The sequence below is a fragment of the Schistocerca nitens genome, chromosome 5 (assembly GCF_023898315.1).
Source record: "Schistocerca nitens isolate TAMUIC-IGC-003100 chromosome 5, iqSchNite1.1, whole genome shotgun sequence".
NCBI lineage: Eukaryota > Metazoa > Arthropoda > Insecta > Orthoptera > Acrididae > Schistocerca > Schistocerca nitens.
In genome coordinates, this window is record NC_064618.1 from 510,664,344 (window position 1) to 510,690,797 (window position 26,454).

General features: G+C 45.0%; 14 non-coding genes across 14 annotated transcripts; 7 read left to right on the forward strand and 7 right to left on the reverse strand.

Annotated features, from left to right (window-relative positions):
- Positions 1–9,803: 9,803 nt before the first annotated feature.
- Positions 9,804–9,877, reverse strand: Trnat-ugu (transfer RNA threonine (anticodon UGU)). The gene has a single exon. It is a non-coding gene; the product is annotated as a tRNA-Thr (tRNA).
- A 364-nt stretch (positions 9,878–10,241) lies between these two features.
- Trnat-ugu (transfer RNA threonine (anticodon UGU)) lies at positions 10,242–10,315 on the reverse strand. Its single transcript has one exon. It is a non-coding gene; the product is annotated as a tRNA-Thr (tRNA).
- A 364-nt stretch (positions 10,316–10,679) lies between these two features.
- On the reverse strand, positions 10,680–10,753 carry Trnat-ugu (transfer RNA threonine (anticodon UGU)). Its single transcript has one exon. It is a non-coding gene; the product is annotated as a tRNA-Thr (tRNA).
- An 802-nt stretch (positions 10,754–11,555) lies between these two features.
- Positions 11,556–11,629, reverse strand: Trnat-ugu (transfer RNA threonine (anticodon UGU)). Its single transcript has one exon. It is a non-coding gene; the product is annotated as a tRNA-Thr (tRNA).
- An 802-nt stretch (positions 11,630–12,431) lies between these two features.
- Trnat-ugu (transfer RNA threonine (anticodon UGU)) lies at positions 12,432–12,505 on the reverse strand. Its single transcript has one exon. It is a non-coding gene; the product is annotated as a tRNA-Thr (tRNA).
- Positions 12,506–12,869: 364 nt separating this feature from the next.
- Trnat-ugu (transfer RNA threonine (anticodon UGU)) lies at positions 12,870–12,943 on the reverse strand. Its single transcript has one exon. It is a non-coding gene; the product is annotated as a tRNA-Thr (tRNA).
- Positions 12,944–13,307: 364 nt separating this feature from the next.
- On the reverse strand, positions 13,308–13,381 carry Trnat-ugu (transfer RNA threonine (anticodon UGU)). The gene has a single exon. It is a non-coding gene; the product is annotated as a tRNA-Thr (tRNA).
- Positions 13,382–14,642: 1,261 nt separating this feature from the next.
- Positions 14,643–14,716, forward strand: Trnat-ugu (transfer RNA threonine (anticodon UGU)). The gene has a single exon. It is a non-coding gene; the product is annotated as a tRNA-Thr (tRNA).
- Positions 14,717–15,080: 364 nt separating this feature from the next.
- Trnat-ugu (transfer RNA threonine (anticodon UGU)) lies at positions 15,081–15,154 on the forward strand. The gene has a single exon. It is a non-coding gene; the product is annotated as a tRNA-Thr (tRNA).
- Positions 15,155–15,518: 364 nt separating this feature from the next.
- Trnat-ugu (transfer RNA threonine (anticodon UGU)) lies at positions 15,519–15,592 on the forward strand. The gene has a single exon. It is a non-coding gene; the product is annotated as a tRNA-Thr (tRNA).
- Positions 15,593–16,394: 802 nt separating this feature from the next.
- Trnat-ugu (transfer RNA threonine (anticodon UGU)) lies at positions 16,395–16,468 on the forward strand. The gene has a single exon. It is a non-coding gene; the product is annotated as a tRNA-Thr (tRNA).
- Positions 16,469–16,832: 364 nt separating this feature from the next.
- Positions 16,833–16,906, forward strand: Trnat-ugu (transfer RNA threonine (anticodon UGU)). Its single transcript has one exon. It is a non-coding gene; the product is annotated as a tRNA-Thr (tRNA).
- Positions 16,907–17,270: 364 nt separating this feature from the next.
- On the forward strand, positions 17,271–17,344 carry Trnat-ugu (transfer RNA threonine (anticodon UGU)). Its single transcript has one exon. It is a non-coding gene; the product is annotated as a tRNA-Thr (tRNA).
- Positions 17,345–17,905: 561 nt separating this feature from the next.
- On the forward strand, positions 17,906–17,979 carry Trnat-ugu (transfer RNA threonine (anticodon UGU)). Its single transcript has one exon. It is a non-coding gene; the product is annotated as a tRNA-Thr (tRNA).
- The last annotated feature ends 8,475 nt before the right edge of the window (positions 17,980–26,454 follow it).

Genomic DNA, 26,454 nt, shown 5'->3' on the forward strand with positions numbered 1-26,454 from the left:
GTAGGCGATCCTTAACCCTACCATTCTGCCTGTGCTTAGATTGTCGAGTTGTTTGTTTGCGTCTTCTTCAGCCTTGCTTACTGTCGCTATGTCCTCTGAGCAATCTAGGCAGTCCGCTTTGGCCCTATTGTCCTTCGTGTACTTTAAGTGCGTTTTTGGTCCATTTTCTGAACACTTCGACGAGCGTCATCTCGAATAAAATTGTTGACAGTCCTGTTTGACACTGTACTGATATCAAATCTTTCCTATAGTACCGTCGTAAACTATTTGTTGTCGTGTCGCCATGAGTTGCATGTAATATTTATGATGGTAATTATTACCTTAGATCACTCTATCACAACAGAATAAAACAAAAGTTTTCTTGCCCAAGGCATTTTGTCTTTATTATTTCTAAGGCAGATTTGTTTTATTCAGTTGTGATGGACGGATATAAAGTAATAATTATCAACATAATCTTTCCATAGTGCTCCGTTGCATGTTGTCCTTTCCTTTCTGTCTGTCAGAATCTCCATTATCAGTACTCATTTAGTCCTGTATATTCATCTTTTCTTCTGGATCCTCACAAGAGTGTGCCTTCGTGAAATCCTACAAATTCATAAAATTCCCACAAACGTCGCTTAGCTTTCAACGTTCTATATTTTCCTGATAGCGTTGTGTGGAAATGCTGAGTCTTCTAGTGAAGAATACCACATAACGGCTGCCAATCGCAGCATAGTGTTTACTCATGTGTTCAGTAAACATCATTAACAGGATGTATTATCTAGCATATTGATTAGCAGTGTCTATATGCAAGGAAGCCCCGAGGGGTAGGTGGCGTCAGACACGTACATATGGGGTTTGAAATAAACCTATAGAAAAATTTACATCTTTGTGAAGTGGATAGCAACGTGAGGAAAGATACTTTCGCCAAGTTCCTGATCACCACGCTGTACGTTGCCGTTAGTGTCGTAGATCAAGATACATACCTCTTCAAGTGATCCATGGAGTGAATTAATCTTGTACTCTCGATGGTGATAAGTCCGTCGAATGGACACCTTAAGCTGGGCAGCAGGCTTGTCCTTACCTGAGAGAGGATGCATCGGCGCCACCATCTCATTTCTTCCTAACATTTCGTCGTCAGCATCACAGACAGAAGTCCTCTACACGAAACCGATTCGTCTAAGACATCAAACTTGTACATTATGAACGACACAGATTGGATTTTATTTGTGTTTAGTTATTTACAGTGAATTCTAGGATGATTCATTCTACATTTTCTTAAAAATCATAATCAAATTCGAGTTTGTTTTCATCTATAATACCACGCCGTTTGTAATATCCCCACGGAAAATTACCCTCTACCACGCACTAATTAATAGTGATCAATCAAATCATCCACATTTATTTACGTTTGAAAAGTATCTGATCAGATTTTCTAGTAAGATATGCGCCGACAGCTAGTCGACGCCAAGGTAATTTTCAAGTACGTTTATTCTTTGGAACAACAGAGGTACAGATATGTATACTCCATGGTTATTATAGTATAGAGAGAGAGATAGAAGGGAACAGTTTCGGAAATATCGGTGGGAGGATTTTTGGATTCCTAAAGAAGTTTAGGTACTCTTCTTCGCACTAAAGCGAACAAGGGAAATTTGTGCCGATAGCGGGATAGATAAAGAAATGATAAACCTGTAAAAAGGTAAATTTCCTGAGACTTAAAATATACGGAAACGGAACCTGTAATTAACAAGGATTCAATATACATCTTTCATCAGAAATAAGGTTTGTGATCATTTTATTACAGAGTGAATGAAGAATGAGTTCTCTGTATGAATCATTGATGATTGTCTAGGCCTGTAATTAATTGGGAAGTTTCAGCTGTGACGAAGAGAACCTGCAATCTATGAGTTTTATAAATCGTCCAAAAAGGCTTCGTCCACATCTGAAATATTAGATCTGTCGTAAACTGAACGAATTGTTCAAACGATCGATTTTCCCAACTGAATGCAGCGCTTAATAATAATAACAAATGTAAAGATTTTTTCTAGCAAGACCGCCGCTGAGTATTAAGACGAAGGGCTCTACCGGAGATTCGACCAGGCTGATCTCAAGTAATTTATATTTGAATTGTACACAGATAGTTTAGAGAGAGAGAGAGAGAGAGTGAATGTAATTCTAGAAATTACTTAGAATCCTCCAGTAGTATAATTGTTTGTCTGTCCTTTTACGGATCAGCCAATCATAATACACGAAGCCCTGACTTTACTGTACTGATTCAGGTGTGAGAGTGAAGGAGCGATAAAGACGACAGACACACTTCTGTACAGACAAACATTACACCAAGTTAGCGGCAAGCTGCATTCACACACAAAGACTTTCATCAGAAACAAAACCACAAAACAAAGTAGTAATCAGAGAATTCATTAGACGTTGACAAGACGTTAAAAATTAGCTTTCTTCCTTGACCTGTATTTTGTTGACGTGAAATCGACGGATGGTTTATGAGAGGCTATCGTACAGAGGCAGAAGGTGCTGTATAAATCCAGCACAGTAACCGACCGAGTTGTGTTATGCAGGCAGAGGACCATGCTAGTCATGACTTCTACATGCGACAGTTCATTGCATCAGGCGAAATCCTGATGCTGTTCGACCCATCACATTTGACTTACTCCGTTCTCTTATATCGATGACCATCGTAAGGAACAACGACCGAAATATAATGGGCGATCAAAAAGTTTCCGTTCGAGAGCGTTGCTGGAGCTTATATGAAATCCAGCTCGACTTCGATGCGGTTATATATGCGCCGACATGTAGGCAAGGCATTCCTGTCTTTCCGACCTGTGCGTGGTAAATTCAAAAACGTGGACTATGGCAAAGTTATCACCAAATGCATCCAAACAGATACAACGTGCTGTTAATCTTTTCTTGACTGCCAAAGGACAAACACCGGTAGACATTCATCAGAGAATGAAGAATGTGTATGGGGCAGCATGTCTGTTAAGAACCACTGTTGTGGAATTGTGCGCCAAGTTCTGTGCTGGTCGCGATTCGACACGCGATACCAGTTGATTTGCGAGAGACCAGACGTTACGCCAACCCATAGAGCATGCGTTCTGTAATCCCGATGTCTCTCCATGCGATTAGCACTGCTTCGGTACCTTCAAAAAGGCCTTGAAAGGTCAACGATTCCTTTCGGACGCGGACGAGGATGAGCAGCAGGCAGTTACGGACTTATTGACGCAACAGGACACGGAGTTTTATCAAACGGGTATCTTCAACACTGTGCGTCGGTATAGCGATTTTGCCTGATCGGCATATCTATTTAGAACTTAACGGTCTTCGAACGGAAACTTCTAATGTCTAATGGTTCTAATCACTAGCTTTTATAATAACTACTTGTTCTTATAGCGGACCATGTATCAAATATTTAACGCTCTCAGAAGGTTGAACCCGTATGTCTCTTAAATTATGATGGTGTATGTCACGATCTTTACATGCACATTGTGAAATTGGTTCTCGATGCCATAGAATGTAAACACTAGCGTCTTGTACCTACTGCAATGTGAATGTAACCAGCTTCTTAAATGAGCAGTTCCACTATCTGGTTCCCTGACATACCATATATTACATGGTGCAGACTATGAAGTCCGTGAGACGAGCTTTGACGATCATTTTACTTATGTTTATGTTGGTAGCTGCTTATACACAGTGAAACGAAGTGTAAACCTGTGGTTTGGTCGTCAATTTTATTTCACAGCCATACCATGTTAATAGGTCATACAAATTGCCAGCCAATCAACGTATCACAAAAAGTCCGCACTTTTACTTACTAAACACCAAGTTTACATAATCAGGTCAGATGATTTTTTATATATAAGAAAGGAAACAAATCACGTAATCTATACATTAATTACACTTTTGCCTGGTATTTGTACTTTTTTGTGTATTCATTTATTCCAGTTGTAACACTTAATAACGGCTTAAGGCTGAAAACAGCTTCGTGTAATAAAGTGTCACACAGTGAAATGGGGGATTTGTCTTTCTAAAAGTATTTGTCTGTATCACACTACGCTAAATATCTACTGTGTATCAGACAGGAGTGGCAACTATCGGACTGGGAAAAAGAAAGTCCTGTTCAAATTTCTAAATAATTCCGAAGCGGGGAAGAAGTGGACTCATTCTATTTAACAGGAAAACTTCACTGATAAGCACTGTCAAGTAGCATCAATAATACACAAGTAAAATTTATTTCAGTGTAAATGTACGGTAGGCAGCAATTACAATCATGAAGACTCCGCTACTAAAGCACGGTTTTATTTAATGTATTGTGCAAACGTTTTTTTATAGTTCGGATTTAGAGTGTTTCAGTACATGTTAACTGCACAGTGCATATGTTTCACAAAGCATATGTGGCAGTATGAACTGCTTATTTAATTTCAACTCTCTAATTACAAATATATATCCAGAATTCAGAAAATTCCGGTCCGAATATAGATTTCGATGATAGGGGATTTCTGCTTTATTAATAAAAAAATAAATTTGAGTTGGTGAAAAAGTATCATCCTCACTTTGCTTACATGGTGTAACGAAGATGTGTGGCATACTCTTACTACTGTGAACTCTTTGTAGGAATATGATTTGAAAGTAAAAGTATTTTATTTCAAAATTCTTCGGGAATAATTTTCCTTGCGTTTCTTTTCCAAGTTTGTCAAGGACACTTTATTCAGCGTGGTCTGATTTTCCAAGGCACTGTAGTCGACTGGAAAACAGGGAGAACACCAACATTTCCTTTGGAGGAACCCATGTTGAAAGAAGTTGCAGTGGTCTGTTTATTACTAAACTATGTCAGTTCCCTGAGTTCAAGACCAGTGAAGTTTAACAGGAGCTCTCAAGCCAAAGAAGACACAGGCTCCAAACAGGTGCTTCGAAACACCTAGATCTGAAAGCACAGGAACAGCTTCTGCGTGTGGGGAAAATTCGGTTTTCATGATTACCCTGAAAAGAAAAGGAAACGTTACGGTGACTGAACAGTAGAGTAAAACTGTGAAAAAAGATGATACATTCTTCCTGTATTATGACTTTGAAACAGCTCCACATGATGTTGTGTATATGAAAGTTTGTAGAAACCTCAGTGTTCAATTGTACGAGGGCTATTCCGAAAGTAAGGTCCGATCGGTCACGAAATGGAAACGACTATGAAAATCCGATAAAGCTTTGCACAGATGTGTTGGGTAGTGTCTCTAGTATAACCCCAGTTAGCATCACGTCGCTCTTCTCATTTCTGAGCTCGCAGTGAGTGCGTAAAGATGTCTAGAAAATAGTGTCTGCCGCCAAGTACGGGGGCCTGGTGAGAAATTTCCCCTGAAGCTATGCAGCTAACATTACATAACTGTCGTGCTGTTTCGTCTTCAAGACAATTCTCAGCCGCATTCTGCAGGGGCAATGAAGATGCTCCTGCATCGTTTTCAAATGGAAATGTGAGATTACCCACAATACAGCCCGTAATTGTCTCCCTCTGAGTTTCAGCTCAGGTCACATGAACCGCTGGTTATGAAGACAACATTTCGGCACAAGACAACGAGCCGTAGGCCAGCGTAGAGAATTGGCGGAGAGCACTGGCGGCTGCCTTCTATAGCGAGGGTATGGGAAAGTTGGTACAACGCTACGATACACGTCTAAGTCGGGTCGGCGACTATGGAGATAAGTAGCTGCAAGGTGTATCTAACTGTTGCAAATAAAACATTTTTGATTTTTACCGTGGTTTCCATTTCGCGACCTATCGGACCTTACTTTCGGAATAGCCCTCGTATATGAGGGGTGTGGACACTGTTGTTAACATACTTCCAAACACACTTAACAGTGTAACTGAAGTTGAAAATGTGCTGAAGGCTTCTACAATCTTAATTAATGACAGAGATAGAGATTTACGCATACCAGTTATTCACACACTTCTTGAGACATTGCCAGTTAAAGGAGGTAATAGAAAGGCAAAAATTGTGTTGTGTCTTCAATCCAAGAGCCGGCCGCTGTGGACGAGCGATTCTAGGCTCTTCAGTCTGGAACTACGAGGCTGCTAAGGTCGCAGGTTCGAATCCTGCCTCAGGCATGGATGTGTGTGATGTCCTTAGGTGTAAGTAGTTCTAAGTCTAGGGGACTGATGACCTCAGATGTTATGTCCCATAGTGCTTAGAGCCATTTGAATCATTTTGTCAGTCCAAGGTTCCTCATAAATTTGATATGAAGCTATTCTTTGATCTACACTGTTTACTACTACTGCCCCAGCTTACAAGTTTTGCGGTCATCTGGCATTCTCAATATACCTCATCCTAAATCACTGCAGAATCTTGTCGCCAGTATTCCATAAATAAACATTTTCAGACGAAAGGTGAAGCATTATCTATATTTTTTTTATTGAAGAAGAATCAAAGTGCAGAAATTAGGCACTCTAGTGGCGATTTTTTTTTTTTTTTTTTTTTTTTTTTTTTTGCGGCATTTCGCGAGCGAGAGTGGAGCGTCAGTAGGCTTCGCTATGTTGCAGTTTACGTAGGCATGCCGCTAAGCATGACGTCACAGAGTTGTTAGCGGGTCTTGTGTCCTCGGAGGTGTTCGGTGAGGACGTGTGTGTGTCTGTGTGTGTGTGTGTGTGGAGAGAGAGAGCGAGAGAGAGCGGGGGGGGGGGGGGGGGTGTATGTATACGCCAACTTTCCAGAATGTTTGAGAAGCCACGGTGGAACCTTCACGCAGTACAGCTTGCGACTGTGCTAGCGTCATCGCTGTCAGCCCAGCCGTTTCTCCCCACACCTCCCGGAACAGCAAATATCGCTACCTTTTTCGCCCATCAGTTCTATTTCTGAGTTGTAATATTTACTTTACTATTATCTCTGAGATCCTGTACTAACCAGATCCAATATATTCGATTCAAAGACTTTTGGAAACTCTGTGGTAAGTCACTGCATCTGTATCAAGTCTTTGGCGAGTCGGCTAGCTCTCAGCCATTAGCATTCGTTGGCGGTTTGCAAGCCATGTAGCTTGTTCGAAAGAAATTCGCCACTGCGTTACACTACGTTAGAGTGCTGTATCTACTCTGGCTCCGGTCGTGACTTGGAGAGAGGTTGCACGCTGTTCTGATGATATCATCTTTGGTGGATGGAGAGCCCTGTTGGGGAACAGTCATAACTGCGCACAAGATGTCCGGTAAGATCAATAGAATTTATATTCACTGCTGAAGTAGTTTGCCATTTAAGGTTAGCTGGCTTTATGTCCTAGTACCACTCTGCGCGCTGGTGTTCAGGTGCGTGTTTCCGCGCAGCGGAATAGGTCCGAAGAGGTTGCTACTTCGTAACGGCTTTGCAACTGCTTGCTGCGTCATTTGTAACTTCATTTCGTTCCGTGCTGTATTAAACTCTTCGATGTTAAGTGCTCATTAAGTGTAAGATTACTTTTTGTACTGATAAACCTGGATCACATATCCGATGATGTTGTTTCGGTTTGTTAGGAGACGTGTCGATTAGATTATCATAACAAGGTCGTAAATTCTGTCAGTCGCCTTTAAATGTCAATATATTAAACAATTAAACTGAGTGTTGCGAGTATATTTATCAGAAACATGCTATTCTGTATACTTACCTTATTTAAATACTGAGCGATGTGGCGCAGTGGTTAGCACACTGGACTCACATTCCGGAACACGACGGTTCAAGCTCGCGCCCTGCCATCCTGAGTTAGGTTTTCCGTGATTTCCACAAATCGTATCAGGCAAATGCCGGGATGGTTCCTTTAAAAGGGCATGGCCGGCATCCTACCCCGTTCTTCCCTAATCTGATGGACCAGTTACCTCGCTGTCTGGTCCCTTCCCCAAATCAGCCAACAAACATTGTTTAAATGCATCACGTTAGTGAGTCGCCATCTTGTCTTGCTACAGACCTGAAATATGCCATTCACAGTCACGTTAATAAATATCTACTCAGCTGCAGGGTAGGCGTTCACAAATAAGAATAGTAATCAATAAAAGCTTTATGCATGCTAGTTGTATTTCAGTCTATGTGTCATGTGACGCTGGATGCTGATGTGGGACTTGTGGTTGCCCTGCTTCACTGGTCTGCTACAATAATACGGCTGAAAGGAAGTTAGCCATTTATTAAATAATTCAACTAGTTAAATATTTTTGAATTCTGAATTTAGACTTACACAACTGGGGAGATTGCCTCATAGCATATCTGGACGCTATAAGCAGAATGCTAACGCACATATTCAAACAGTACAATAACGAAGTTAGTTCGATGGCGCAGCAATAGTGACAAATAATATCATCATTATTGTATTTACCTGACATTCCATTAGATTTCTTCCTTCACAAATCAGTTTTTATAATCATGTTGATTGAACAAAAAGATAAATTGACACATTAAATTTCAATCATAATATTTCCATAACTTCCTCACTGCCTGACACAGCTGAAGGACTGTCTCTCTAAAGCTCAACACTGTCTGCTCCTCAGCACCCTCGCGCAGCTCAAAGATGTTAGCTTAACTTCTGCGATACAGCTTACAACATCGTTGCTCGCTCACAGTCGATTCAGATACCACATGACACTTATAAATGTCTAACGAAATGACCGACAGTAAGTCAGAGAAAACGGATCTCATACGGAAGCTTACCGACAGTTTTGCTTTCTACACGCCTATCGAGAATGGAACGGCAAAGGAAGCAAAGATAGTGGTACCGCAAGTACTGTTCACCTCAGACAGTGAGGTGGTTGTGGAGCATAAGTGGTCATTTAGAGGAGTAGAAAGCAGTCTTCAGGCAAACCTACTGGTACCACCTAAGGTATCTTAAGTGACGTTTTCTCGCCACAACAGAGTCTACTATAATACCCAGAATACTGGTTTCAAAGAGCTGTACTTATTTTCCAAAAATTTCTTCAATTGGTAGTATAGATTCATAGTGTGGCATCCTTCTGAAATGGACAATACGCATTATTGTCGTAGTCTAGGGAGACCACTACGCCTGACGTTTAGGCAACACAAGTGACCCTAGTGCAATGCCACGGAAGGGATAAGATTCCGCAGGGGCAAGTACGAGTCTACTCGAGTTCTCGTGCAGTGCTTATTCAATTGGACTGTTATCACACAAGTTTTATCCGAAGACTGAGCGACAACTGAACTGAGGTAAGTAGTTATGTGCTGCTATACTAAAACGGCTTTGATTTTTAAAGATCCAATTCCTTTATGATGGTGTTAAGACTCCCTCCTTCTGTCAGTATGGCATTCAAATGTCTACCAAAGTTCTGTATAACAGATAGTTTTCTCAAGGCTAATATTGCTTTACTTGTTATTCTACTGCAAATTCTTTCCGTGTGATGAGAAGGAGGAAGTTGGTGAACAGCTAAGAATTAATGATTAATTTACTTCTTGTTGTGAAGAGTCAGGCATTTGTTTTATTTTGTTCCTCACAACTAATCAAGGCCATAGATTACATATGCAACTGTTAACTTGCTATCGCTCACGCAGTATGTCAGTAACAATTAATGATAAAGAAAGAGTTATGTTACGAGTTGCTTTAAAAACGTATACTTTTAGAGATATAAACTGAAGCTCTGGTTCTTTTAAAGATACTCTAACCTTTTACTACTTGATTATTCTTCAGAAATATTACAATCTGTCGAGTAAACGACGCTGAAAATATGTTCTAAGCAACGCATTATAATCAGAGTATTGTCTGGTTATAGGCTGTGCGTGAGCACAACTCAAATTGATGACTAACTGACAACCTCAGCTGCTGATAGGTGTTGTTGTTATACCTCGATGTGGACAGCTGAAAATGTGTGCCCCGACCGGGACTCGAACCCGGGATCTCCTGCTTACATGGCAGACGCTCTATCCATCTGAGCCATCGAGGACACAGATGAATAGCGCGACTGCAGGGACTTATCCCTTGCACGCTTCCCGTGAGACTCACATTCCCAACTGTCCACAATTCTACATATGTATTGTACCTTATAGACATTTGCCCACCCACTCATTACTCGCGCACGCGCTGGCGATTCCCGTAAGAGTTAGGGCAACCTGTGCGCATTCGCACAGACAAAGGTCAATGGCTGGGTAGCCTTTAACTATATATACAAAGACAGTAACCTGTTCTCGAAAGAACAGTTATTGTTGATGACCGTGCAGCTTTTCCCTGAAATAAATGATGACTAACTGACAACCTCAGCTGCTGATAGGTGTTGTTGTTATACCTCGATGTGGACAGCTGAAAATGTGTGCCCCGACCGGGACTCGAACCCGGGATCTCCTGCTTACATGGCAGACGCTCTATCCATCTGAGCCATCGAGGACACAGATGAATAGCGCGACTGCAAGGACTTATCCCTTGCACGCTTCCCGTGAGACTCACATTCCCAACTGTCCACAATTCTACATATGTATTGTACCTTATAGACATTTGCCCACCCACTCATTACTCGCGCACGCGCTGGCGATTCCCGTAAGAGTTAGGGCAACCTGTGCGCATTCGCACAGACAAAGGTCAATGGCTGGGTAGCCTTTAACTATATATACAAAGACAGTAACCTGTTCTCGAAAGAACAGTTATTGTTGATGACCGTGCAGCTTTTCCCTGAAATAAATGATGACTAACTGACAACTTCAGCTGCTGATAGGTGTTGTTGTTATACCTCGATGTGGACAGCTGAAAATGTGTGCCCCGACCGGGACTCGAACCCGGGATCTCCTGCTTACATGGCAGACGCTCTATCCATCTGAGCCATCGAGGACACAGATGAATAGCGCGACTGCAGGGACTTATCCCTTGCACGCTTCCCGTGAGACTCACATTCCCAACTGTCCACAATTCTACATATGTATTGTACCTTATAGACATTTGCCCACCCACTCATTACTCGCGCACGCGCTGGCGATTCCCGTAAGAGTTAGGGCAACCTGTGCGCATTCGCACAGACAAAGGTCAATGGCTGGGTAGCCTTTAACTATATATACAAAGACAGTAACCTGTTCTCGAAAGAACAGTTATTGTTGATGACCGTGCAGCTTTTCCCTGAAATAAATGATGACTAACTGACAACTTCAGCTGCTGATAGGTGTTGTTGTTATACCTCGATGTGGACAGCTGAAAATGTGTGCCCCGACCGGGACTCGAACCCGGGATGTCCTGCTTACATGGCAGACGCTCTATCCATCTGAGCCATCGAGGACACAGATGAATAGCGCGACTGCAGGGACTTATCCCTTGCACGCTTCCCGTGAGACTCACATTCCCAACTGTCCACAATTCTACATATGTATTGTACCTTATAGACATTTGCCCACCCACTCATTACTCGCGCACGCGCTGGCGATTCCCGTAAGAGTTAGGGCAACCTGTGCGCATTCGCACAGACAAAGGTCAATGGCTGGGTAGCCTTTAACTATATATACAAAGACAGTAACCTGTTCTCGAAAGAACAGTTATTGTTGATGACCGTGCAGCTTTTCCCTGAAATAAATGATGACTAACTGACAACCTCAGCTGCTGATAGGTGTTGTTGTTATACCTCGATGTGGACAGCTGAAAATGTGTGCCCCGACCGGGACTCGAACCCGGGATCTCCTGCTTACATGGCAGACGCTCTATCCATCTGAGCCATCGAGGACACAGATGAATAGCGCGACTGCAAGGACTTATCCCTTGCACGCTTCCCGTGAGACTCACATTCCCAACTGTCCACAATTCTACATATGTATTGTACCTTATAGACATTTGCCCACCCACTCATTACTCGCGCACGCGCTGGCGATTCCCGTAAGAGTTAGGGCAACCTGTGCGCATTCGCACAGACAAAGGTCAATGGCTGGGTAGCCTTTAACTATATATACAAAGACAGTAACCTGTTCTCGAAAGAACAGTTATTGTTGATGACCGTGCAGCTTTTCCCTGAAATAAATGATGACTAACTGACAACTTCAGCTGCTGATAGGTGTTGTTGTTATACCTCGATGTGGACAGCTGAAAATGTGTGCCCCGACCGGGACTCGAACCCGGGATGTCCTGCTTACATGGCAGACGCTCTATCCATCTGAGCCATCGAGGACACAGATGAATAGCGCGACTGCAGGGACTTATCCCTTGCACGCTTCCCGTGAGACTCACATTCCCAACTGTCCACAATTCTACATATGTATTGTACCTTATAGACATTTGCCCACCCACTCATTACTCGCGCACGCGCTGGCGATTCCCGTAAGAGTTAGGGCAACCTGTGCGCATTCGCACAGACAAAGGTCAATGGCTGGGTAGCCTTTAACTATATATACAAAGACAGTAACCTGTTCTCGAAAGAACAGTTATTGTTGATGACCGTGCAGCTTTTCCCTGAAATAAATGATGACTAACTGACAACCTCAGCTGCTGATAGGTGTTGTTGTTATACCTCGATGTGGACAGCTGAAAATGTGTGCCCCGACCGGGACTCGAACCCGGGATCTCCTGCTTACATGGCAGACGCTCTATCCATCTGAGCCATCGAGGACACAGATGAATAGCGCGACTGCAGGGACTTATCCCTTGCACGCTTCCCGTGAGACTCACATTCCCAACTGTCCACAATTCTACATATGTATTGTACCTTATAGACATTTGCCCACCCACTCATTACTCGCGCACGCGCTGGCGATTCCCGTAAGAGTTAGGGCAACCTGTGCGCATTCGCACAGACAAAGGTCAATGGCTGGGTAGCCTTTAACTATATATACAAAGACAGTAACCTGTTCTCGAAAGAACAGTTATTGTTGATGACCGTGCAGCTTTTCCCTGAAATAAATGATGACTAACTGACAACCTCAGCTGCTGATAGGTGTTGTTGTTATACCTCGATGTGGACAGCTGAAAATGTGTGCCCCGACCGGGACTCGAACCCGGGATCTCCTGCTTACATGGCAGACGCTCTATCCATCTGAGCCATCGAGGACACAGATGAATAGCGCGACTGCAAGGACTTATCCCTTGCACGCTTCCCGTGAGACTCACATTCCCAACTGTCCACAATTCTACATATGTATTGTACCTTATAGACATTTGCCCACCCACTCATTACTCGCGCACGCGCTGGCGATTCCCGTAAGAGTTAGGGCAACCTGTGCGCATTCGCACAGACAAAGGTCAATGGCTGGGTAGCCTTTAACTATATATACAAAGACAGTAACCTGTTCTCGAAAGAACAGTTATTGTTTATGACCGTGCAGCTTTTCCCTGAAATAAATGATGACTAACTGACAACCTCAGCTGCTGATAGGTGTTGTTGTTATACCTCGATGTGGACAGCTGAAAATGTGTGCCCCGACCGGGACTCGAACCCGGGATCTCCTGCTTACATGGCAGACGCTCTATCCATCTGAGCCATCGAGGACACAGATGAATAGCGCGACTGCAAGGACTTATCCCTTGCACGCTTCCCGTGAGACTCACATTCCCAACTGTCCACAATTCTACATATGTATTGTACCTTATAGACATTTGCCCACCCACTCATTACTCGCGCACGCGCTGGCGATTCCCGTAAGAGTTAGGGCAACCTGTGCGCATTCGCACAGACAAAGGTCAATGGCTGGGTAGCCTTTAACTATATATACAAAGACAGTAACCTGTTCTCGAAAGAACAGATATTGTTGATGACCGTGCAGCTTTTCCCTGAAGTAAATGATGACTAACTGACAACTGTGGACAGTTGGGAATGTGAGTCTCACGGGAAGCGTGCAAGGGATAAGTCCTTGCAGTCGCGCTATTCATCTGTGTCCTCGATGGCTCAGATGGATAGAGCGTCTGCAATGTAAGCAGGAGATCCCGGGTTCGAGTCCCGGTCGGGGCACACATTTTCAGCTGTCCACATCGAGGTATAACAACAACACCTATCAGCAGCTGAAGTTGTCAGTTAGTCATCATTTATTTCAGGGAAAAGCTGCACGGTCATCAACAATAACTGTTCTTTCGAGAACAGGTTACTGTCTTTGTATATATAGTTAAAGGCTACCCAGCCATTGACCTTTGTCTGTGCGAATGCGCACAGGTTGCCCTAACTCTTACGGGAATCGCCAGCGCGTGCGCGAGTAATGAGTGGGTGGGCAAATGTCTATAAGGTACAATACATATGTAGAATTGTGGACAGTTGGGAATGTGAGTCTCACGGGAAGCGTGCAAGGGATAAGTCCCTGCAGTCGCGCTATTCATCTGTGTCCTCGATGGCTCAGATGGATAGAGCGTCTGCCATGTAAGCAGGACATCCCGGGTTCGAGTCCCGGTCGGGGCACACATTTTCAGCTGTCCACATCGAGGTATAACAACAACACCTATCAGCAGCTGAGGTTGTCAGTTAGTCATCATTTATTTCAGGGAAAAGCTGCACGGTCATCAACAATAACTGTTCTTTCGAGAACAGGTTACTGTCTTTGTATATATAGTTAAAGGCTACCCAGCCATTGACCTTTGTCTGTGCGAATGCGCACAGGTTGCCCTAACTCTTACGGGAATCGCCAGCGCGTGCGCGAGTAATGAGTGGGTGGGCAAATGTCTATAAGGTACAATACATATGTAGAATTGTGGACAGTTGGGAATGTGAGTCTCACGGGAAGCGTGCAAGGGATAAGTCCCTGCAGTCGCGCTATTCATCTGTGTCCTCGATGGCTCAGATGGATAGAGCGTCTGCCATGTAAGCAGGAGATCCCGGGTTCGAGTCCCGGTCGGGGCACACATTTTCAGCTGTCCACATCGAGGTATAACAACAACACCTATCAGCAGCTGAGGTTGTCAGTTAGTCATCATTTATTTCAGGGAAAAGCTGCACGGTCATCAACAATAACTGTTCTTTCGAGAACAGGTTACTGTCTTTGTATATATAGTTAAAGGCTACCCAGCCATTGACCTTTCTCTGTGCGAATGCGCACAGGTTGCCCTAACTCTTACGGGAATCGCCAGCGCGTGCGCGAGTAATGAGTGGGTGGGCAAATGTCTAAAAGGTACAATACATATGTAGAATTGTGGACAGTTGGGAATGTGAGTCTCACGGGAAGCGTGCAAGGGATAAGTCCTTGCAGTCGCGCTATTCATCTGTGTCCTCGATGGCTCAGATGGATAGAGCGTCTGCCATGTAAGCAGGAGATCCCGGGTTCGAGTCCCGGTCGGGGCACACATTTTCAGCTGTCCACATCGAGGTATAACAACAACACCTATCAGCAGCTGAGGTTGTCAGTTAGTCATCATTTATTTCAGGGAAAAGCTGCACGGTCATCAACAATAACTGTTCTTTCGAGAACAGGTTACTGTCTTTGTATATATAGTTAAAGGCTACCCAGCCATTGACCTTTGTCTGTGCGAATGCGCACAGGTTGCCCTAACTCTTACGGGAATCGCCAGCGCGTGCGCGAGTAATGAGTGGGCGGGCAAATGTCTCTAAGGTACAATACATATGTAGAATTGTGGACAATTGGGAATATGAGTCTCACGGGAAGCGTGCAAGGGATATGTCCTTGCAGTCGCGCTATTCATCTGTGTCCTCGATGGCTCAGATGGATAGAGCGTCTGCCATGTAAGCAGGAGATCCCGGGTTCGAGTCCCGGTCGGGGCACACATTTTCAGCTGTCCACATCGAGGTACAACAACAACACCCATCAGCAGCTGAAGTTGTCAGTTAGTCATCATTTATTTCAGGGAAAAGCTGCACGGTCATCAACAATAACTGTTCTTTCGAGAACAGGTTACTGTCTTTGTATATATAGTTAAAGGCTACCCCGCCATTGACCTTTGTCTGTGCGAATGCGCACAGGTTGCCCTAACTCTTACGGCAATCGCCAGCGCGTGCGCGAGTAATGAGTGGGTGGGCAAATGTCTATAAGGTACAATACATATGTAGAATTGTGGACAGTTGGGAATGTGAGTCTCACGGGAAGCGTGCAAGGGATAAGTCCCTGCAGTCGCGCTATTCATCTGTGTCCTCGATGGGTCAGATGGATAGAGCGTCTGCCATGTAAGCAGGAGATCCCGGGTTCGAGTCCCGGTCGGGGCACACATTTTCAGCTGTCCACATCGAGGTACAACAACAACACCTATCAGCAGCTGAAGTTGTCAGTTAGTCATCATTTATTTCAGGGAAAAGCTGCACGGTCATCAACAATAACTGTTCTTTCGAGAACAGGTTACTGTCTTTGTATATATAGTTAAAGGCTACCCAGCCATTGACCTTTGTCTGTGCGAATGCGCACAGGTTGCCCTAACTCTTACGGGAATCGCCAGCGCGTGCGCGAGTAATGAGTGGGTGGGCAAATGTCTATAAGGTACAATACATATGTAGAATTGTGGACAGTTGGGAATGTGAGTCTCACGGGAAGCGTGCAAGGGAAAAGTCCCTGCAGTCGCGCTATTCATCTGTGTCCCCGATGGCTCAGATGGATAGAGCGTCTGCCATGTAAGCAGGAGATCCCGGGTTCGAGTCCCGGTCGGGGCACACATTTTCAGCTGTCCACATCGAGGTATAACAACAACACCTATCAGCAGCTGAGGTTGTCAGTTAGTCATCATTTATTTCAGGGAAAAGCTGCACGGTCATCAACAATAACTGTTCTTTCGAGAACAGGTTACTGTCTTTGTATATATAGTTAAAGGCTACCCAGCCATTGACCTTTGTCTGTGCGAATGCGCACAGGTTGCCCTAACTCTTACGGGAATCGCCAGCGCGTGCGCGAGTAATGAGTGGGTGGGCAAATGTCTATAAGGTACAATACATATGTAGAATTGTGGACAGTTGGGAATGTGAGTCTCACGGGAAGCGTGCAAGGGATAAGTCCCTGCAGTCGCGCTATTCATCTGTGTCCTCGATGGCTCAGATGGATAGAGCGTCTGCCATGTAAGCAGGAGATCCCGGGTTCGAGTCCCGGTCGGGGCACACATTTTCAGCTGTCCACATCGAGGTATAACAACAACACCTATCAGCAGCTGAGGTTGTCAGTTAGTCATCATTTATTTCAGGGAAAAGCTGCACGGTCATCAACAATAACTGTTCTTTCGAGAACAGGTTACTGTCTTTGTATATATAGTTAAAGGCTACCCAGCCATTGACCTTTGTCTGTGCGAATGCGCACAGGTTGCCCTAACTCTTACGGGAATCGCCAGCGCGTGCGCGAGTAATGAGTGGGTGGGCAAATGTCTATAAGGTACAATACATATGTAGAATTGTGGACAGTTGGGAATGTGAGTCTCACGGGAAGCGTGCAAGGGATAAGTCCTTGCAGTCGCGCTATTCATCTGTGTCCTCGATGGCTCAGATGGATAGAGCGTCTGCCATGTAAGCAGGAGATCCCGGGTTCGAGTCCCGGTCGGGGCACACATTTTCAGCTGTCCACATCGAGGTATAACAACAACACCTATCAGCAGCTGAGGTTGTCAGTTAGTCATCATTTATTTCAGGGAAAAGCTGCACGGTCATCAACAATAACTGTTCTTTCGAGAACAGGTTACTGTCTTTGTATATATAGTTAAAGGCTACCCAGCCATTGACCTTTTTCTGTGCGAATGCGCACAGGTTGCCCTAACTCTTACGGGAATCGCCAGCGCGTGCGCGAGTAATGAGTGGCTCTGAGCACTATGGGACTCAACTGCTGAGGTCATTAGTCCCCTAGAACTTAGAACTAGTTAAACCTAACTAACCTAAGGACATCACAAACATCCATGCCCGAGGCAGGATTCGAACCTGCGACCGTAGCGGTCTTGCGGTTCCAGACTGCAGCGCCTTTAACCGCACGGCCACTTCGGCCGGCCAGTAATGAGTGGGTGGGCAAATGTCTATAAGGTTCAATACATATGTAGAATTGTGGACAGTTGGGAATGTGAGTCTCACGGGAAGCGTGCAAGGGATAAGTCCCTGCAGTCGCGCTATTCATCTGTGTCCTCGATGGCTCAGATGGATAGAGCGTCTGCCATGTAAGCAGGAGATCCCGGGTTCGAGTCCCGGTCGGGGCACACATTTTCAGCTGTCCACATCGAGGTATAACAACAACACCTATCAGCAGCTGAGGTTGTCAGTTAGTCATCATTTATTTCAGGGAAAAGCTGCACGGTCATCAACAATAACTGTTCTTTCGAGAACAGGTTACTGTCTTTGTATATACAACTCAAATTGTTCGAGCATTTGACGACACATCTCTAGAAATCTCGGGCTTTGTTCGAGCTTTCGATTGCCGCATGACTTCTGTTGGTCCTACCTTCATGACATGTCATAGCGTCAATACACTACCTAACACATAAACTGCAGCACCCAGAAGACAATGTCAATGTAACTTCGTAAACGTACACACCATCCGTCGATATGTACATGATTACTACCGCAAAACGCTGCGACGGGTAGGATGACCAATAGACTACATTAGCGTTTTTCGTGTTTAGTGTTATTACCACGCCTTGTAGGATATATACAGGGCGTCGACGGCGTCAGATGTTAATTGATCACTGTGAAGGACACTCGTGTGAGAGAGGGCTCACTGTGAGATTTCATTTTGCCAGCTAGTGAAATAGTGCAGTATTCAGATTTGTGAAGCATTTGGTTGTCACCTTGGTTCGATATTGGACAGCATAGAAATATGAGGGCTGGCATACTCCTCTTCAAGGTTCCAGTCGACAACATATGATCACCACAAGAGAGGCTCGCCGTATCGTGCATCAAGCATATCGTAACCGCCTAACACCTGCGCCGACTATCCGAGAACAAGTAATGGACGCAGCGGAACATTCTGTGTCATCCCAGCACTATTCATCGGAAACTGCGATCAATGCACAGTATATTATTTTACTAAATTTGCGACGATCTTTCGTCTATTACACAACATGGAGCTCCGAGACACCAGACTGATAATGTGCGGCTGCGTTTTCACTAATGCAATACAAACGTAGTACTGTTAAACGGCCTTTATCTCACGATGATACATTCACCATATCGAAGAAGCTGCTTGTTGTTGTGGTCAGAATCAGATCTGATGCAGTTCCCCACGCTACCCTCTTCAAACCTCTTCATCTACGTATAACTTCTACGACTACAACCTACATTGGTTTTAACATGCTTACTGTAGTCCAGCATTTGTCTCTCTCTGTAGTTTTTACCTCCCCCCCCCCCACCCCAACCTACGCACATGTGCGCATAAAATACACACACACACACGCACGCACACACACGAACTTCCCTGCATTATCGAACTGAGCATTCCTTTACGCTTCAGGATGTATCTTATCAAGCGTGAGAGATTACACAATGAACGCCTACGTTTGCGTTTCAACGGATGTATAATTACTCTGTGGAAAACGAGGTTCTGAGTGCGTTAGACAAATGTTTCAAGCCACGCAAACGGTCATTGTGGAACTCCTCATTGTGAGTTACAGTGTGTTACAAAATTCCGTCGAGGAACGGTAAACTTAGAGCAATTCAAGTAACGAATTTTAAGCTGTGAACTTGCAGCCCAGCTTAGAAAAGCGTTGATCGAAACAGGGTGGTAGCTGGCAAACTGGACCCTGGGTGTGGAATTCGTTGAAATTCAGTACTCAGAGCCATGGATACGTGTTTGGTGCCCTAGGGCGTCTTAAGAGAAAAAATGAACGGTAGTAAACATCGATCGGCGTCCAAGATATCGCAATGCTACAGGTAAAGCAACGGCTATTCGTGACAACGCATCGCTGCAGTCATCAATTCGGCGGTACGAGACCATGCTTCGCTGTAGCTAGCACTCCAAGACTCTGTCCTTTCCTGTCTACACCGTCAGTTAGAGATGTGTCGCCTCGTCGGGACAGCGCCGTGACCACACCACCAAGCGAGTTCGGAGTTTCGCGCCGGCACACATCACAGACGACTTGGAGAACGTCTAGACAAATTAAATATAGCTGTTAGCGCGTTTCTGGGTGTTTTGAGTTATGTTGTCAGCCATGGCATAGCAGATGAAGCAGTTATCAAGTGACTGTGGTCCGGACGAGAAAGCTAGTGAGCCAGTAACACTAGGTCAGGAGTGGATGTTCCGGCAGAGGCTAAACTGTGACACCTCAGTTCCGAAAAACTAAGCGATTTTAAATCATTATTTGAAAACAGATTGAAAAATTTACATTCACGGGTTGGGTATATGATTCAAAGTTTGACAATAAGTTCGGGAATATGGGATTGAAGTTCGAAAATGAGTGTGGGTGGTTAAACTATAAATTCGATAGAATTGCAAGCAGCGCTAACTTATTGTTAAAGTCATCAATTTTACTGTCCATGAGAACGACAAACATTTGATACTGCCGACAGAGAAGGCGACGAAAGCAGCAAGCAGTTGTTGACAAGCCAAAGTTACGTAAGTCAATGGCGCAGCAATTACGGAACTCGGGACACGATGACGAGTGAAGAACGATTCGAGTATCTTCCCCAAAGCGGAATAAGTAAAATGTGAACAACAAATATTTCAGTCATGATATATATAACTCTGTTATTGGACAGCGTTTTTCGCAGTATTATGAACAATACAAGGAAATACAATTTTTTTAAAAACTTTACAGCTTTTATTGCGCAGAACTGGACTTAGGCTAACAAAGAAATTCCGAGGGTAAACGTTCCATGTATGGTACTTCATTTTAAAATGAGCCGGAATGAACCAATCATTATGTGCAGAGGGGAGAATATACATGTAAAAAGAGCTTACTACATTGGATTTCTTTTGCGAAAAGATGAAGCATCAGAATTAAAGTGGCCAGTGTTTTATGCAAACGAACCGTGGAGTCATACACACTACACTTTGAATTCATATAACAAGTAGTATGCGAAGAATATTATTAAACAACAGTGTCAGGCATTTCATTCTTCTGAATCGATAGTTTCGTTGCGTGTTTATTTTATCTCAATTATTATAATAGGAAAACATTTGACTATCATGTAGAAATGAATATAAAAATTAAAAGTATATACGAATTTTGGCATTAATTAATGAGCACCAACTTTTTCCTCTTTATTCCATTGACAGAAGATTTTCAAGAAAATAGTGGCACTCTTACTGCTGGCATACCATCTAGGCCTAAATCCCATAATAGTGGTCTGGACTCTTGGAACGAGTAATGTCTGTAGTAGTAATAAATTAAACATCTCGCACTATAACCAAAAAGAAACGGCTAGTGTTTTTGTTGCTAATAAATAAATGTGGTGTCTCACCTAGCCAGGTGAAAGCCTTTCAGTGTAACGCTGCATCGGCAACTGCGCGCCTGTTTCGCTGCTTTTGTATTCAATTAGCTTTTCGGTTGGTCTCACATGGCTGAGTGAATCTGCTTCCATATCTTAACCACCAAATAAAATTTGAAGTGGTCACCGAATGTCGAACACAGGACCTTGTCGTTACACTCTAAATACGCTGCTTAAAGCCCACGCGATCAGTTTGCTTGACTTCCTTGTGTTATTAGTTTCTGTTGTTGCGACGTTATAATACTTGAAAGACCGAAAAAAATTATATTAGGAAAATAGAGACATACTTTGAAGGGCTAAGAAACTGAAAATACCATTGATTCGATTAAAGAGTCGGCATTTATGATCCGCGACTGAAACAGCAGGTGACAAAACAACAGACACAATTGTGGAAGACAGAGGTAGCAATGGAGAAGGTAAGAGTAGTTTTACCGATACTGCCAGTGAAGCGTCTGAAGTAGCCAAGTTGAGATATACTGTGCGTCCTGTTTCTGTTTCTGTTATTAGCAGGCACTTCCTCAGTGGCAGGTACAGACTTGAAGCCTGTGACGGCGTTCCACTTACAAGAACACTGGAGTGTACGCCATTACTGCCTCCGCTATCTGTTTCTCGAGCGTAAACACGACGAAGATGCTGCCACCAAGACCAAGTAACCAGTTCGCTTACCCGGGTAATATAAAGGTCCCACCCTCCATTCTCACTCGTGCAGCGCAGTTCACACAAGAATATGTACACGTGTTGTTAATTTACAGTGAAGCTCGCAGTAATGGAACACAAGCTCAACATCTGTAACACAAGAACAGTACTTCCTAAATCGTGCAACCCCATCAACTCCCATTTTTGCCAGAGTAGAACAACGGCTGCGGGAAAGTGAGAAATTCACAAGCGACAGAGCAAACCGTGGTGCTCCAAGAAGGCGGCGCCCTGTCGTATAGGAAGAGTAGGTGCTTTATCAAGTTGGAGAGAACCCATCGACGAGTACTCGAACCAATGCATGTGACTTGCATGTGTCTCACTTGTCTGGCCTGCATGAACAGCAACTCCACACACATCACCCTCAGAAGCTACACGCGATGCTCCCGGAGCATTCTGTGCCGCATATCAGTTTTTGTACTTGGATTTTACACCTTTGTGTGGATGTCCTTCAGATATCGAGGCGAATTTTGTTCAAGACGAATGCATTTCAACAGGGAAGGTGTTCTGAATGCTCGAAACAGTCACATTCGGGATCTAGAAAACCTCAAACCCGCGTGTAGACGAAGATTTCAGCACACTTTCGAAATCAACGTCTAGGCAGGTATCTGCGTAGCTCGTGTGATTGGGCCGTACATCCGTCCTCCCAAACTAACAGCTGCCAGGTACATGACATTCCTGAAACAGGTGCTGGAGGAGTTTTGGAAGATGTGCCGTTGGACATCCGGCACGACTTGTGGTTCCAGATTGACGGCGTGGCATTACATTTTGCAGTTCGCGTCCGAAACCATCGGAAGGTAGTCTACAGGGACAGGGGAACCAGTCGAGGTAGGTTCATGCTTGGCCATCAAGATCCCCTAATATAACCTCTTACGACTTTTTCTTGTGGGGCCAAATGAACAGTCTTGTTTACGGGACCTGTCCAGACCGAGGAAGATCTGGTTTCACAGATTACGGCTGCGGCGGAAGTGATTAACCAAACTCCATACGTGTTGGACAGAGTCTATGCCAACGTACTCCACAGATACACTGCGTACACCGAACCTGGCGGTTTTCATGTGGAACAGTGGTTGTAACATCACAGTAAAATGGAGTGAAATCTGTACATCTTGTTTTCCTTGTATCATGGAAACGAACCCTTTCCGGACATGTGTTCCTATATAAAATTTGATCTGCTAAGTCTCTTCCACAACCTCCCCCCTTCCTATGTTCATCTCCCCTCTCTCTCTCTATTCACCACCTCCTCCTTTCCCTCGCTCTATCTGCCCCCCTCATCTCTGTCCGTAGCCGGCCGAAGTGGCCGAGCGGTTAAAGGCGCTACAGTCTGGAACCGCACGACCGCTACGGTCGCAGGTTCGAATCCTGCCTCGGGCATGGATGTGTGTGATGTCCTTAGGTTAGTTAGGTTTAAGTGGTTCTAAGTTCTAGGGGACTTATGACCACAGCAGTTGAGTCCCATAGTGCTCAGAGCCATTTGAACCATTTTTGAATCTCTGTCCGTCTCCTCCTTCTTGTCTCGTCTCTGTCAACCTGCTCCTTCCCCTCCTCTCTGCCCATCTCCTCCTCCCTCTCTCTCTTTCCATCTCTTCCCTCTTCTCTGCTTGCATACCTCCTCATCTCCCCCTCTCCCTGCCCACATTTTCCTACCGCCCCCTTCTATGACCATCGACCTCTATCACCCGCTCCCCACACCAATGGCAAGTTGCTGGTTTTAACCCTCACAGTATTTCTTTCCAGTAAAATGTGTAGAAAGTTTCGCTGAAATCGATTCAGAGCCTTAGGAGAAGATCTGGACATATTCGTATGTGACGTACGCTCCAACACAAAAAAGACGCACCACGAAGGAATTATCCGGATGAGACAGAAATAGGTAGACGTGATATACATTTATAGACAGTCAAATGATTACAAGTTTAGAAAAACTGAATGATTTGTTCAAGAGAATGAGCCTCACAAATCGAGCAATTCAATAAAAGGTTGGTCCACCTCTGACCCTTACGCAAGCAGTTATTCGGTTTGGCATTGATTGATAGAGTTGTGATGTCTTCCTGATGGATTTAGTGGCAAATTCTGTGAAATTGGTGCTTTAAATCGTAAAAATCTCGAGCTGGTTGGAGGGCTCTGCCCATAACGCTCCAAAAATTCTCAATAGGGAACAGATCCAACCATCGTTGCTGGCAGAGATATGGTTTGGCAAGCACGAAGAAAATCAGTAGAAACTCTCACCGTCTGCGAGCGGGCATTATCCTGCTGAATGTAAAACCAGGATGGCTTGCCGTGAGCGGGCAGCAAAACGGGGAGTAGAATATCGTCTACATACCGCTGTTCTGTAAGAATGCCACAGAATGATATCCAAAGGGGTCCTGCTATGAAAAGAAATGGCACCCCAGTCCATCACTCCTGGCTGTAGGGACGTATGACGGGAGTAGTCAGGTTGGTATCCCAGCGCTGTTTTGGGCATCTCCAGACACGTCTTCGGCGTAGAATCTCATTGACTGGAGTAGAACTGTCTTCAGTGATGAATCCTGCTTCGAACTGAGCCTCGATGACCAGAGGAGACGTGTCTGAGTCGCCCTCGACAGCAGTGGGATGCCAACCTGACTGTAGCGTGCCATAAGCCTGAGAACCAGGAGTCATGGTCTGGGATGCCAACCTGACTGTAGCGTGCCATAAGCCTGAGAACCAGGAGTCATGGTCTGGGATGCCAACCTGACTGTAGCGTGCCATAAGCCTGAGAACCAGGAGTCATGGTCTGGGATGCCATTTCTTTTCACAGCAGGACCTCTTTGGTTGTCATCCATGGCACCTGAGCAACACAGCAGTACGTAGACGACATTCTATACCCCGTTATGTTGCCTTTCATGGCAAGCCATTCTAGGTTTACATTTCGGCAAGCTAATGCCCGTCCGCACACGGTGAGAGTTTCTACTGGTTGTCTCCGTGCTTTCCAAATCATGCCTTGGCCAGAAATGTCTGCGGATCGCTCCAAGATTGAGAAAGTTGAAGCATTATGGACAGGGCCCTCCAGCCAAATCGGGATTTTGATGGTATAACGTGCCAGTTGGACAGTATTTGGCACTATATCTTCAGAAGGTCATCCAATAACTCTATTAATCAATGACAAGCCGATAACCACTTGCGTAAGTAAAAGACGTGGACCCACGCATTATTGACATGTTCCTGTTATTAATCCAACCAGGAAAGTTTGGAGGATAATTAAAGGTATTATTGTTATTGAGTGTCTTAATTTAATAAAATTAATATTTATTACATTTGATAGTGATATGATTATTATTTTAATCATTTCAGGGGTTAGTTTATTTAAAATATCGGTTTTGGGGACCGACGATGGAAGCTTTTCATCTCTGAAGTTTTAGAAGTGGGGGCTAGACTTATTTCCGGTTTACAAGACCGGTGTTTTTCTAAACTATTAAAACTAATGTCTATATTCTATATTTTTACTTCTACACTCCTGGAAATGGAAAAAAGAACACATTGACACCGGTGTGTCAGACCCACCATACTTGCTCCGGACACTGCGAGAGGGCTGTACAAGCAATGATCACACGCACGGCACAGCGGACACACCAGGAACCGCGGTGTTGGCCGTCGAATGGCGCTAGCTGCGCAGCATTTGTGCACCGCCGCCGTCAGTGTCAGCCAGTTTGCCGTGGCATACGGAGCTCCATCGCAGTCTTTAACACTGGTAGCATGCCGCGACAGCGTGGACGTGAACCGTATGTGCAGTTGACGGACTTTGAGCGAGGGCGTATAGTGGGCATGCGGGAGGCCGGGTGGACGTACCGCCGAATTGCTCAACACGTGGGGCGTGAGGTCTCCACAGTACATCGATGTTGTCGCCAGTGGTCGGCGGAAGGTGCACGTGCCCGTCGACCTGGGACCGGACCGCAGCGACGCACGGATTCACGCCAAGACCGTAGGATCCTACGCAGTGCCGTAGGGGACCGCACCGCCACTTCCCAGCAAATTAGGGACACTGTTGCTCCTGGGGTATCGGCGAGGACCATTCGCAACCGTCTCCATGAAGCTGGGCTACGGTCCCGCACACCGTTAGGCCGTCTTCCGCTCACGCCCCAACATCGTGCAGCCCGCCTCCAGTGGTGTCGCGACAGGCGTGAATGGAGGGACGAATGGAGACGTGTCGTCTTCAGCGATGAGAGTCGCTTCTGCCTTGGTGCCAATGATGGTCGTATGCGTGTTTGGCGCCGTGCAGGTGAGCGCCACAATCAGGACTGCATACGACCGAGGCACACAGGGCCAACACCCGGCATCATGGTGTGGGGAGCGATCTCCTACACTGGCCGTACACCACTGCTGATCGTCGAGGGGACACTGAATAGTGCACGGTACATCCAAACCGTCATCGAACCCATCGTTCTACCATTCCTAGACCGGCAAGGGAACTTGCTGTTCCAACAGGACAATGCACGTCCGCATGTATCCCGTGCCACCCAACGTGCTCTAGAAGGTGTACGTCAACTACCCTGGCCAGCAAGATCTCCGGATCTGTCCCCCATTGAGCATGTTTGGGACTG